The following is a 12,591-nucleotide window of genomic DNA, read 5'->3' as shown; positions in this document are numbered from 1 at the left end:
CTTTTTCGCATTCTTAAAGATAAAAACACTAGGGGACTCCAAGATTCTTTCGCATCCTTAAAAAGAATGACACTCGGAGCCCCAGAGATTTTTTCGCGTTCTTAAAGATAAAAACACTAGGGGACTCCAAGATTATTTCGCAATCTTAAAGAAAAACGACACTTGGGGTCCCCGAGATTCTTCCCCACTTTTAAAGAAAAAGACACTAGGGAACCCCGAGATTCTTTCGTATCCTTAAAAAAAAACTACACTTAAGGGCCCCGAGATTCTTCTGCATTTTTTAAGAAAAAGACACTAGGGGACCTCGAGATTCTTTCGCGCCCATAAAAAAGAAACTAGGGGTCTGCAAGATTCTTTTACATCCTTAAAAAAACCCGACTTGGGGATCTCGAGACTTTTTCGCATTCTTAAAGATAAAAACACTAGGGGACTCCAAGATTCTTTCGCATCCTTAAAAAGAATGACACTCGGAGCCCCAGAGATTTTTTCGCGTTCTTAAAGATAAAAACACTAGGGGACTCCAAGATTATTTCGCAATCTTAAAGAAAAACGACACTTGGGGTCCCCGAGATTCTTCCCCACTTTTAAAGAAAAAGACACTAGGGAACCCCGAGATTCTTTCGTATCCTTAAAAAAAAAACTACACTTAAGGGCCCCGAGATTCTTCTGCATTTTTTAAGAAAAAGACACTAGGGGACCTCGAGATTTTTTCGCGTTCTTAAAGATAAAAACACTAGGGGACCCCAAGATTCTTTCGCATTCTTAAAAAGAATTGACATTTGAGGCCCCTGAGATTTTTTCGCGTTCTTAAAAAAAAAAGACACTAGGGGACCCCGAGATTCTTTCGTGTCCATTAAGAGGACATTAGGGGCTCCTAAGATTCTTTCATATCCTTAAAAAAACGTCACTTGGGACCCTCGAGATTTTTTCGCAATCTTAAAGAAAAACGACAATTGGGGTCCCCGAGATTCTTCCCCATTTTTAAAGAAAGAGACACTAAGGAACCCGGAGATTCTTTCGTATCCTTAAAAAAAAAAACTACACTTAAGGGCCCCGAGATTCTTCTGCATTTTTTAAGAAAAAGACACTAGGGGACCTCGAGATTTTTTCGCATTCTTAAAGAAAAAAACACTAGGGGACCCAAAGATTCTTTCGCATCCTTGAAAGAAATGACACTTGGAGCCCCGAGATTTTTTCGGATTCTTAAAGAAAAAAATACTAGGGGACCCCGAGATTCTTTCGTATCCTTAAAAAAAACTACACTTAAGGGCCCCGACATTCTTCTGCATTTTTTAAGAAAAATACACTAGGGGACCTCGAGATTTTTTCGCATTCGTAAAGAAAAAACACTAGGGGACCCCAAGAATCTTTCGCATCCTTGAAAGGAATGACACTTGGAGCCCCGAGATTTTTTCGGATTCTTAAAGAAAAAAATACTAGGGGGCCCCGAGATTCTTTCGTATCCTTAAAAAAACTACACTTAAGGGCCCCAAGATTCTTCTGCATTTTTTAAGAAAAAGACACTAGGGGACCTCGAGATTTTTTTGCATTCTTAAAGAAAAAAACACTAGGGGACCCTAAGATTCTTTCGCATCCTTGAAAGGAATGACACTTGGAGCTCCGAGATTTTTTCGCGGTCTTAAAGAAAAACGGCACTTGGGGTTTTAGAGATTCTTCCCCATTTTTAAAGAAAAAGACAGTATAGGACCCCGAGATTCTTTCGCATCCTTAAAAAAAAGACACTTGGGGGCCCCGAGATTCCTCCGCATTTTTTAAAAAGACACTAAGGAACCTCGGGGGTCCGCAAGATTCTTTCACATAATTAAAAAAACCTGACTTTCTTAGAAAAAAGACACTAGGGGACCCCACGATTCTTTCGTGTCCATAAAAAAGACACTATGAACTCCTAAGATTCTTTCACATTCCTTAAAAAAACGTCACTAGCACTTGCTAAGATAAAACTGATTTTGGCAAATGATATACCTTCTAAGAAAATAAGAGGGTGGGTGGGTGGGGTTAGTACTTGCTAAGATAAGACTGACTTTGGCAAATGATATACCCCTTAAGAAAATAGAGGGATGGTGGGTGGGGCTTGTATTTGCTAAGATAAGACTGATTTTGGCAAATAATATATCCTCTAAGAAAATAAAGGGTGGGCGGGCGGGGCTAGTACTTTCTAAGATAAGATTGATTTTGGCCAATGATACACCTGTTAAGTCTTATCTTAGCAAGTACAGTAGATTTTGAGAAACTGAAAAATCAACTTTTCAACACAAAATCAATACGAAGGAACGTCCGGATTTTAAGAAAACATTGAAAATAGTAAAAACATCTTGAAAGAAAAAACGAAGACCAAATTGGGAAAATCTCGATTTTGACCAAAAGCTCATCTTTAAAAATACAAAAAAAAAGGAAAAATCTTACTAGACTCGAATTTTTGATATGAAAACTTTGAGAAAAATTGCAAAGTGTCAGTAATGCACTTTAGGGCTTTAACAAGCATTCCATTATATTGACAAGAAATGGACAGCTTGAAATAAACCCAAAATTTAAAATGACACGAAAGTTAAAAAAAATGAGAACAAAAAAATGAAAACAAGGGGAAAATCTAAAAAAAAACTGAAAAAAAAAATATACTAGGAAAATCTGCAAAGCTTATACAAATAAAATTTTAACAAATAAGAAACCGAAAAATCAACTTTTCAACACAAAATGAATATCGTAAGAAGGAATGTCTAAATGTTGAGAAAACATTAAAAATAGTAAAAACATCTCGAAAGGAAAATCGAAAACTACATTAGGAAAATCTTTACGATTTCGAGCAAAAGTACAGCTTTAAAAACACGAAAATACGAAAAAAAAGGAAAAATCTGAAGAGAAAGACTCGAATTTTTGATATGAAAATTTTGAAAAAAATTTTAAAATGTCAATAATGCACTTTGGGGCTGTAACAAACATTCCATTATATTGACAAGAAATTGACAGCTTGAAATAAACACAAAATTTAAAATGACACAAAAGTTAAAAAAAATGAGAACAAAAAAAATTCAATTAACAAAAATTTAAAGAATTACATTCCGAAAAAAACATTTAAAGCCCAATAAAATCTCCAAAAAAGCAAACAAAAAATACATATATTAGGAATACGACACTTGGGACCCCTGAGATTCTATCACATCCTAAAAAAAACGTCACTTGGGGCTCCCGAGATTTGTTCGCATTCTTAAAAAAAGACACTAGGGGACCCCGAGATTCTTTCGCAATGAGAAAAAGACACTAAGAGCCCCCGGATTCTTTCGCAACCACAAAAATGACACTAGGGGTCCCCAAAATCCTTTCACATCGTTAAAAAACGTCACTTTTTAAAGTAAAAAACATTAGGGAACCCCAAGATTTTATCGCGTTCTTAAAGAAAAAGACACTAGGGGACTCGGAGATTCTTTCGCTTAGAGAAGAAGACACTAAGAGCTTCTGAGAGTATTTCACATTCTTAAAGAAAAAGACATTAGAGCCCCTGAGATTCCTTCGCATTCTTAGAGAAAAAGACACTAAGGGCCCTCGATATACTTTCACATCCTTAAAAAAAACGAGACTTGGAGCTGCCGAGATTCTTTTGCATTTTTAAAGAAGAAGATACTAAGGGCCTCCGAAATTTTTTCGCATCCGTAAAAGAGGCAAAGGGCAACAATTTATAAATAATTTTAATGTAGAAAATTTTGACATGACGTCAGCAAATTGTTCAAATCAAATTTTGGTTAGCGTTTTATCATCTACATGATCTTCTAAATACATATACAAAATTTGACAACAATCGCTCCAGTAGTTTCGGAGATTATTTAATAAAAATCAACACAAATGACAGAAAGACGGACAGATGACCTATTGTTCGTACTCTCGAGAAATAAGCATATTTGGACAGATTTAAAACGATATAATAAATGGCAGCGTGATACTTTTAGCTTAATTAAAAAAATATTTTTTAACACATAATAAATTAACCACTTTTGCTACTAGGATGTTCGATTTTTGACAGATTGACGTATTGTGACAGATGTATACCACCTTTACAACTGATCTCACAGCCAGCTCTACTTCATTTCATTTTCAACCAAACAGTGTACACAAAAAATCCTCAATATCCAAACCCTAACAACGTAAAATCATCGAGAGAAGTTCGAAAACCGCAGAATAATTTTTACACTTTGCTGATTTCTCCTACCTTAGGGATTTTTTCACGGTTTCATTGTTTCCACATCCCGTTTTTTTCGACTTTTTTATTTTCGTTTCGTGGCAGATTTCAATCAATTTATATGAAAGAACAGGAAATTAAGCGCCAAAAATTGAATCAAAACGAACGGGATAATTTAGCCAGAATCTGATAAACGGAAGCGGCGAGAAAAAGCTGCAAAAATCACACCTGAACAGCTAAAACACTTCAGGAAAAGATGGTAAAAAAGCGAAACGCCTTGATCTTTTGCAATACAAATATGTACACTCTAAAAACGCCAAACCGTTTCTGGACTTTGCTGTTTAATTAAGTTCACCTGGCTAATTGGCGAGTGCTGTATGTACAGCAGACACAAAAACACGTATTGTGGCATTAATTTGCAGGTTGGTAGCCATGAGAGTCACGGGAGATTCTCTGACACGTCAAGGTGACAGTGCACAAAAAATTAACGCCACAAAATGACATAAGTTTTTTCGTTCGCGCTTACTATACATAATATATTGCTATCGTTGTTGACCTATAAATTGTTTATAGGAAATATTTAGTATAACTTTCTAATCACAATGCCGCGACAACAATTATTACACAGTATAGTAGTCCAAATTATAATTTCATACGTAAATATGTTGTGTTATTTTTAAAAAAACAACAACAGTTGTATTTTGGCCAAATAACCACAACAACTACTCGGATAGGCTCTTTTTTAATTTTCGTTGGTTCGTTCCAGATATTATGTGACGTGTTTTAATCTATTAATAAGTCTTGTATACATTTTTATTGCCTAATACCGAACGCTACCACATATCACCGTCTCGGAACAACGTTCTGATTACGTTAGCTCAAGTCGGAAACGTGGACTAATCAAAGGTCAGAAAGAGAAAGTTCCCAAGAACTAACCTGAAAACAACTTAAAACAATAACTCCCATTGCTTTTCGCTCTCAAGCAGCACTGTTTCGACTTTTAACGAAGCCTCAATTACGTTCCACCAGAAAAAGACAAAGTCTTGATCGATTAATTGAAAACTGTATTGAACATTCCAGAGGTCATTTAAGCCCCGATTTGAACCCCAGCCAACACAACTAAAATTTATAAAAACCGGGTCGATTTTGGTCCACTACCACCATTAGTCCAGGTCATCATTCCCCCGTCGTACTTATGCACAGGTAAATACAGTCCATTACGCAAGCCTCTAATTATTTTTGTTGACCATTCCACTCCTCGCCGCCTCCACCCCTATCCAAGACACATTTCGCCGCCGCCGAATCGCGTGCCGCCTATCGCACCATCAGGTTCCCACGTCCTTAATTATTAACAATCCGCGGCGTCGCCGACATATGTCCGTAATCGCCGCCCCCGAAACTCGAAAGTCACTCACCTGTTTCAGGAAAATCCCAGCGCGCGTGCATCCTCAGTACCTGTCACACGGAAAGCGGCCGCCGCCACAGCGCACTGACATCTCCGCACGAGAAGAACGCGAATGTCGAATCCGGCGAAAGACGTCCGCTGCTGCCCCCACCACTGCCGCCGGAAGGCCAAGCCAAGACGTACGTCGCTTCGCCGCTGCGGCCCTTTTCGCCTGCCGGAGGATAACGATGACACGTCGGGACGCGATTTGGAGTGGACTGGAGACGTGGGAGGAACGGTCGGGGTGATGGAGTGCACCGGCCGGCGGGGTGGGGGCGGCGCTGGGGATGCGGCAGGGGCGGCTCGGCGGATGAGGACGGGCTGCGCGAGGCCCGGCGAGGAACAGGGCCGATTTTGGCGGCGCGGCGGCCTTGAGATAGAGGCGAAAGTTGCGGTCGTAAAGTGGGTTATCGGCGGGATTACGCGCTGTTTGGGTGTTGGGTCATGAAACCCATAAACCGGCGCGGATGACGTCACTGAATAGTTTTTTCTTTGTTTTGGGAACTTTTATTTTATGTTGGCAATATTACGTTTGGTCGTGGATAAAATCGCTTGTCGCACTTTCTACCGAGAGAACAAATAAAAAAACGATCAAAGGCAGCTAGAGTTTGTCTGACGGTAATTTGACAGGACGAAAATTCTATCAACGACAAATCTACCAAAATTCATAGCTGGTCAAAATTCGATTTTTCGTTATTCAAATTTTTTTAATCTCGATTTTTCGATTTTGGAAGTTTTCGATTTTTTAAATTAAAAATTTTTCGGTTTCTCCAGTTCTCGTATTTTTGATTTTACAGTTTTTCGATTTTGAAATTGAAGAACCGAAGAATCGAAAAACTGAGCAATCGAAATATTGAAAAATTGAAACAATGAGAAGTCAAAACATCAAAAGATCGGTCTAGAAATGGAGAAATCGAAAGTCGAGAAGTCGAAAAATCCACAAACCGAAAAATCAAAAATTAAAATTTCGGAATTTTGAAAATCTAGAAATGGAAAAATGACCAAAATTGCAGTTTGAAAAGTTGAGAAATCGAGATCTTGAAAAATATGAAACATTGAAAATCCGAGAAGTAGAGAAATTAAAAAATCGAAAAACTGAAAAACCAAAAAAGGAGACATTGAGAAATCCAAAAATCTAGAATCTACAAAAATTGATAACACTGAAAATTCCAAAAAATGAGAACTCGAAAAACCTAAAATTAAAAATATCAAAATATTGAAAATATCGAAAAAATGATCAATCGATAAATGGAAAATTTGAAAAAACGAGAAATTCATAAATTCAAACATCTAAAATTTAAAAAATCGTAAACAAGTAGAAGAATCGAAAAATTGAAAATTCGAAAAGTAGAAAAATTGAAAATTTGAATATCGAAATTCGAAAACTCGTGCAATTAAAAAAATATAACTGAGAAATAGAGAAACGAGAAGAATGGGACACTTCAGACTCAAAGAAGTGAAAAACTGAAAAATCAAGAAATCGAAAAATAAATCGAAAATTCGACTATCGCAAAAAACGAAAAACCGGAAAACTGAAAATTCGAAAATCTCAAAATCGTTCGACATTTCGATTTTTCAGATTTTTGATTTTTCAATTTTTCCACTTCTTAATTTCGAGATTTTTCGACTTTTCGACTTTTCGATTTTGCAATTTTTCAAATTTTCGATTCTTCATTTTTTCGTTTTTTCGACTTTTCGATTTCTTCATTTTTCGACTACTGAAGTTATAGAATTTTCGACAAGAAACTAAACTTAAAATGGTAAATTTCTGTAGGGGAATATGGATTTTGAAATTACGCTCCGCCCCTCGGTCTGACAGCGAATGAAAAATTCATCACAATTGAGATTGGGGCGGGTGGGCGGGGCTTATATTTTATGTTTTGTTTTTGTCTGAAACAAACAATTCGAAAATCGAGATTTCGAAAAACTGAAACATTCCTGAATCGAAATATAGAAAAAATATTAAAAGTTCAAAAAATCGAAGATTCTAAAATCAAAGAATTAATAATTAAAATCGAAATAAAAAAAATCTAAAATGCGAAAAATGGAAATATGGAAAAATCGAAATTTCAAAAACTGAAATTTTGAAAAATTGGATGAAAAGTCCAAAAATCAAAAAATTATAAACTAGAAAAATTGGAAAATCGCAAAATGTCACTTTGAAAAGCGAAAAATGGAAAAATCGAAAATTCGACATTTCGATTTTTCGATTTTTCGATTTTAGAAGTTTTCGATTTTTTGAATTTTGAATTTTTCGATTTCTGCAGTTTTCGTATTTTTGATTTTGAAATTGAAGGACCTAATAATCGAAAAATTGAGAAGTTGGGAAATCGGAGAACCGAAAAATCGAAAATTAAAATACCGAAGTAATTTTGAAAATCTATAAATGGAAAAATTATCAAAATTATAGCTTTGAAAAGTTGAGAAATGGAAAACTTGTAAAATTCTAATATTAAAACATCGTAAAATTAAAAAGTGTAACTTTTAAAAAAATCGAAAAACTGAAAAACCAAAAGAAAACGAAAAATTGGAATATTAAAAAAATCAAAAAAGTGCTGAACTAGAAAAATTGGAAAATCGAAAAATGTAACTCTAAAAAGCGAAAAATGGAAAAATCGAACATTGGACATTTCTATTTTTCGATTTTTCTATTTTAGAAGTTTTCGATTTTTTGAATTTTGAATTTTTCGATTTCTGCAGTTTTCGTATTTTTGATTTTGAAATTGAAGGATTGAAGGACCGAAGAATCGAAAAATCGAGAAGTTGGGAAATCGGAAAACCGAAAAATCGTAAATTAAAATATCGAAATAATTTTGAAAATCTATAAATGGAAAAATGACCAAAATTTGAAAAGTTGAGAAATGGAAAACTTGGACAATGGAAAAATGGAAAAATGTTAAACATTGAAAATCTGAGAAGTAGAGAAATGGAAAAATCGAAAAATCTAATATTAAAACATCGTAAAATTGAAAAGTGTAACTTTCAAAAAAATCAAAAAACTGAAAAACCAAAAAAACGATCAATTGAGAAATCCAAAAATCTAAAATTTACAAAATCGAAACATCCAGCAATTGGAAAATTGAGACATCGAGAAATCGAGAAGTTGAGAAGTTGAAAAATTGGAAAACTGAGAAACCGAAAAATTAAAATGTGAAACATTGAAATTGTAAATTTTAAAAAAATCTAAAAATCGAAACATCGAAATGCTCGATAAATCGAGAAATGGAAAATTTGATAAACACTGAAAATCCGAAAAATCCAAAAATATAAAATTTAAAAAACGAAATATTGAAAAAATGAAAAACTCAAAAATCAAAAGACTTAAGTCAAAAAACAAAAATATCAAATAATTGAAAATTCCCGAAACTCAAATATCGAAAAATTGGTCCATCGATAAATGGAAAATTTGAAAAATTGCGAAATCCAGAAATCCAAAAAAATCTAAAAATTGAAGAATCAAAAAATCGAAAAATCGAAACATGAAGACACCGATGAATCTAAAAAGGGGAAAAAAATTGATAACACTGAACATTCGCAAAATTTTTAAAATGAAAAAATCCAAAAATATAAAATTTAAAAAACGAAAAATTGAAAAAATGGCAAATCGAAAAATCACAAGATTTAAGTCAAAAAATAAAAATATCAAAAAATTGAAAATTTCCGAAACTCAAATACCGAAAACTTGGTCAATCGATAAATCCAAAGAAAATCTAAAAATTGAAGAACCAAAAGATCGAAAAATCGTGGAATCGCAAACTAAAATGTAGGTAGATAAATTGGGAAAACGAAAAAGTGAAAATCGAAACATCGAAAAACCGAGAAATCGAAAAATAAAAATTTGGAAAATTGAAAAATTTAAATTAAAAAAAATCTAAAAATCGAAACATCAAGATGCCAATGAATCTAGAAATGGAAAAAAATTGGTAACACTGAAAATTCGAAAAATTTTTAAAATGAAAAATCCAAAAATATAAAATTAAAAAACGAAAAATTGAAAAAATGAAAAACTGAAAAATCGAAAAACTTAAGTCAAAAATTAAAAATATCAGAAAATTGAAAATTCCCGAAACTCAAATACGGAAAAATTGGTCAATCGACAAATGGAAAATTTGAAAAATCGTGGAATCCAGAAATCCAAAGAAAAATCTAAAAACTGAAGAATAAAAAATTCGAAACATCGAAAAACCGAGAAATCGAAAAATTAAAATTTGGAAAATTGAAAAATTTAAATTAAAAAAAATCAAAAATTGAAACATGAAGATGCCGATTAATCTAGAAAGAAAAAAAAATAATAACACTGAAAATTCGAAAAATTTTTAAAATGAAAAATCCAAAAATATAAAATTTAAAAAACGAAAAATTGAAAAAATGAAAAACTGAAAAATCAAAAAACTCAAGTCAAAAATTAAAAACATCAGAAAATGGAAAATCTCCGAAACTCAAATACCGAAAAATTGGTCAATCGATAAATGGAAAATTTGAAAAATCGCGAAATCCAGAAATCAAAAAACAATATAAAGATTGAAGAATCAAAAAATCGAAACATCGAAAAATCGAGAAATCGAAAAATTAAAATTTGGAAAATTGAAAAATTTAAGTTAAAAAAGTCAAAAAATCGAAACATGAAGATGGCGTTGAATATAGAAAGGGAAAAAAATTGATAACAGTGAAAATCCAAAAAATGTTTAAAATGAAAAATCCAAAAATATAAAATTTAAAAAACGAAGAATTGAAAAAATGAAAACTGAAAAATCGAAAAACTTAAGTCAAAAAATAAAAATATCAAAAAATTGAAAATTCCCGAAATTCAAATACCGAAAAATTGGTCAATCGACAAATGGAAAATTTGAAAAATTGCGAAATCCAGAAATCAAAAAAAAAAATCTAAAAATTGAAAAATAAAAAAATCGAAACATCGAAAAACCGAGAAATCGAAAAATTAAAATTTGGAAAATTGAAAAATTTAAATTAAAAAAAATATCAAAAATCGAAACATGAAGATACCGATGAATGTAGAAAGGGAAAAAAATTAATACCACTGAAAATTCGAAAAATTTTTAAAATGAAAAATCCAAAAATATAAAATTTAAAAAATGAAAAATTGAAAAAATGAAAAACTGAAAAATCCAAAAACTCAATTAAAAAAATAAAAAACATCAGAAAATGGAAAATTTTCGAAACTCAAATACCGAAAAATTGGTCAATCGATAAATGGAAAATTTGAAAAATCGCGAAATCCAGAAATCAAAAAACAATCTAAAGATTGAAAAATCAAAAACCGAGAAATCGAAAAATTAAAATTTGGAAAATTGAAAAATTTAAATTAAAAAAAATCAAAAATTGAAACATGAAGATGGCGTTGAATCTAGAAAGGGAAAAAAATTGATAACACTGAAAATCCAAAAAATTTTTAAAATGAAAAATTCAAAAATATAAAATTTAAAAAACGAAGAATTGAAAAAATGAAAACTGAAAAATCAAATAACTTGAATCAAAAATGAAAAATATCAAAAAATTGAAAATTCCCCAAACTCAAATAGCGAAAAATTTGAAAAAACGCGAAATCCAGAAATTCCAAAAAAATCTGAAAAACGAAAAATCTAAAAATCGGAGAATCAAAAAATCGAAAAATCCAGAAATCGTAAACTGAAATGTAGGTAGATAAATTGGGAAAACGAAAAAGTGAAAGTCGAGACATCAAAAAAATTGGAAAATCGAAAAATCGAAAAACCCAGAAATCGAAAAATTAAAATTTGAAAAATTGAAAAATTTAAATTAAAAAAAAATCGAAAAATCGAAACATCAAGGTGCCAATGAATCTAGAAATGGAAAAATTGATAACACTGAAAATTCGAAAAATTTTTAAAATGAAAAAATCCAAAAATTTAAAATTTAAAAAACGAAGAATTGAAAAAATTAATAAACTGAAAAATCAAATAACTTGAATCAAAAATTAAAAATATCAAAAAATTGAAAATTCTCCAAATTCAAATACCGAAAAATTTGAAAAAACGCGAAATCCAGAAATTCCAAAAAAATCTAAAAATAGGAGAATCAAAAAATCGAAAAATCCATAAATCGTAAACTGAAATGTAGGTAGATAAATTGGGAAAACGAAAAAGTGAAAGTCGAGACATGAAAAAATTGGAAAATCGAAAAATCGAAAAACCGAGACATCGAAAAATTAAAATTTGAAAAATTAAAAATTTAAATTAAAAAAAATCGAAAAATCGAAACATCAAGATGCCAATGAATCTAAAAATGGAAACATTGATAACACTGAAAATTCGAAAAATTTTGAACAATTAAAAATCGATAATACTTACTTGATTTGGTTATTTAAAAATAACTTCAATAAACATTATTTTTAAGAAATAACGTACATACATCTGGTCAGAATATAAAAAGCTGGTCTTGTTCAGGAGAAAAATCTCAACTCAGAATAAAAATTATTAATACTTACATTTTACTTCACTGGCGGAAAAATCTCAACTAAGAAAAACAACAGTGACATGGATTTAACACAAATACAGCTCGCTTCGCTCGCCGCAAAAATCTCGAACACTAATCATCGTTGCATTTTTATCAGTACTATGACACACCCCATTAATTAAAAATAATCCCAATAAAAATTGCATGATTATTACCGAAATAAACACACCATAAATACTCGCTTCGCTCGTTCCCACCCCACTACCACAAAAATAACGCGACTTGAAAGCAAACAAACCTCCGTTCACAACCACATTACTCACATTAGTCATGCAAACAAACTTGCAATAGATCTCCGTCAACATTCCATTTCTTCGTTTCTTACAAGCGAACAGAAAAACCGCAGATTAGATCGGCACAAGTAACCACAGATAAAATCTTACTCAGTCGCGTTTCAAACAAGCGTGAAATCATATCAAACACTTAATCTTCACCGAAAAAAAAATATATATCAATAACCATAAAA

General features: G+C 32.1%; 1 protein-coding gene across 3 annotated transcripts in view; it reads right to left on the bottom strand.

Annotated features, from left to right (window-relative positions):
- Window positions 1-12,512, bottom strand: part of LOC135133048 (beta-1,4-galactosyltransferase 4) — a 65,668-nt gene extending 53,156 nt beyond the window's left edge. The window contains exon 1 of one of the 3 annotated variants that reach the window (XM_064061298.1): window positions 12,389-12,512. The gene's annotated coding sequence lies outside the window, so the exon portion shown is untranslated. Of the gene's footprint in view, window positions 1-5,604; window positions 5,831-12,096; window positions 12,313-12,388 lie in introns of those variants that run through there. The other 2 variants (XM_064061299.1, XM_064061297.1) reach the window with 2 other exon arrangements.
- Window positions 12,513-12,591: the final 79 nt, after the last annotated feature.

The sequence above is a fragment of the Zophobas morio genome, unplaced genomic scaffold (assembly GCF_036711695.1).
Source record: "Zophobas morio isolate AGI-343-1 ecotype UQ-CSIRO unplaced genomic scaffold, CSIRO_AGI_Zmor_V1 ptg000021l, whole genome shotgun sequence".
In the NCBI taxonomy this organism is placed as follows: Eukaryota; Metazoa; Arthropoda; class Insecta; order Coleoptera; family Tenebrionidae; genus Zophobas; species Zophobas morio.
This window is presented reverse-complemented; position numbering and strand designations above follow the sequence as displayed.